Source organism: Pongo abelii, chromosome 7 (assembly GCF_028885655.2).
Source record: "Pongo abelii isolate AG06213 chromosome 7, NHGRI_mPonAbe1-v2.0_pri, whole genome shotgun sequence".
NCBI classification, from domain to species: domain Eukaryota; kingdom Metazoa; phylum Chordata; class Mammalia; order Primates; family Hominidae; genus Pongo; species Pongo abelii.
The window spans coordinates 9,978,549-9,980,642 of NC_071992.2; the positions used below are offsets into that span (position 1 = coordinate 9,978,549).

At 44.7% G+C, this 2,094-nt stretch overlaps 1 pseudogene; it reads left to right on the top strand.

The window, feature by feature from the left end:
- Window positions 1-272: 272 nt before the first annotated feature.
- Window positions 273-1,047, top strand: LOC129047587 (olfactory receptor 7E24-like; annotated as a pseudogene).
- Window positions 1,048-2,094: the final 1,047 nt, after the last annotated feature.

Here is a 2,094-nt window from a genome sequence, read left to right on the forward strand (position 1 = left end):
CATTACTTCTGAATTGTTTCTATCAAAAATGCAGACACAACGCTAGGTGTCGGTTTACTTGTTTCCTATTTTTCAACCCTCTTCTCTAGGCAAAAGGTGCCCAATCTCTACAGACCCAAAGAATCTAACAGATGTCTCTATATTCCTCCTCCTAGAAACTCAGAGGATCCAGAACGGCAGCTGGTCCTTGCTGGGCTCTTCCTGTCCATGTGCCTGGTCACGGTGCTCGGGAACCTGTTCATCAGCCTGGCCGTCAGCCCTGACTCCCACCTCCACACCCCCATGTACTTCTTCCTCTCCAACCTGTCCTTGCCTGACATCGGTTTCACCTCCAGCATGGTCCCCAAGATGATTGTGGACATCCAATCTCACGGCAGAGTCATCTCTTAGGCAGGCTGCCTGACTCAGATGTCTCTCTTTGCCATTTTTGGAGGCGTGGAAGAGAGACATGCTCCTGAGTGTGAAGGCCTATGACCGATTTGTAGCCACCTGTCACCCTCTGTATCATTCAGCCATCATGAAGCCGTGTTTCTGTGGCTTTCTAGTTTTGTTGTCTTTTTTTTTTTTCTCAGTCTTTTAGACGCCCAGCTGCACAACTTGATTGCCTTGCAAATGGCCTGCTTTGAGGATGTGGAAATTCCTAATTTCCTCTGTGACCCTTCTCAACTCCCTCATCTTGCATGTTGTGACACCTTCACCGATAATATCATCATGTATCTCCCTGCCGCCATATCTGGTTTTCTTCCCATCTCGGGGACCCTTTTCTCTTAATATCTAATTGTTTCCTCCATTCTGAGGGCTTCATCATCAGGTGGGAGGTATAAAGCCTTCTCCATCTGTGGGTCTCACCTGTCAGTTGTTTGCTTATTTTATGGAACAGGCATATGGGGGTACCTCAGTTCAGATGTGTCATCTTCCCCGAGAAAGGCTGCAGTGACCTCAGTGATGTACGCTGTGGTCACCCCCATGCTGAACCCCTTCGTCTGCAGCCTGAGAAAGAGGGCTATTAAAAGTGTCCTGTGGCGGCCGCACGGCAGCACAGTCTAGTCTGAATATGTCCTTATCTGTTCCATTTCTTCTGTAATGTGGGTTAAAAAAGGCTGCAAGGTCAATTAAGAATGATATCACAGGGTGAGCTCCCACTGTGATATTAGGAGTGATACCTCCCTAGGATATAAAATATACTGCCACAGAGTATACACACATGGGGTACACCCACTGTGATATTACAAGCAATAGCTCCCTAAAGTATGATGAAAAATATCACACGGTGGGCACACTGTGTGATACGAGGAGTAATAGTTACCCGGGATATTACGACGAATATCAAGGGTGTACACACACGGGGTATACGCACTGTGATATCAGGAGTTGTATCTCCCTAGGATATTAAGAATAATATCACGGGGTGTACACTATGTGTGTACATCCACTGTGAACTTTGAAGTAATGCCTCTCTATGAGATTACAAATAATATCGAAGTGTGTACACCCCAGAGACCTATTAGGAATAACATCCTTCTAGGGTATTACAGATAACGTCACAAGGTGGACACCTTCTGTGACATTTTGTACACTCTTTGTGAAATTAAAAGAAACATCCCCCTAGAATATTATGAATAATAACACAGGCGGTGTACACACATGGTACACCACCTGTGTACATCACCTGTGTCATCAGGAGTAACATTCCCCTAGGATATTATGAATAATATCACAGCAGGTGTACACACATGGTGTACAACCCATGTGACATTAGGAAAAGCATGCCCCTAGGATATTAGGAATAGTATCACAGGCATTGAATACACAGGATATAAACCCTGAATGACATTAAAAATAACATCCCCCTTGGATATGGTGAATAATATGACAGGGAGTACACCCCGTGAGACATTAGGAGTAACATCCCCCGAGGGTATACCGAATAATATCAGAGGGTGTACATGCTTTGTGAACTTAGTAGTCACATCTCTTTAGGATATTACAAATAATATCACAGGGTGTACACGCATTGTGACATTAGTAGTAACATCCCGCAAGGATATGAAGAGTCATATCACAGGGTGTACACCACCGTGACAATAGTAGCTA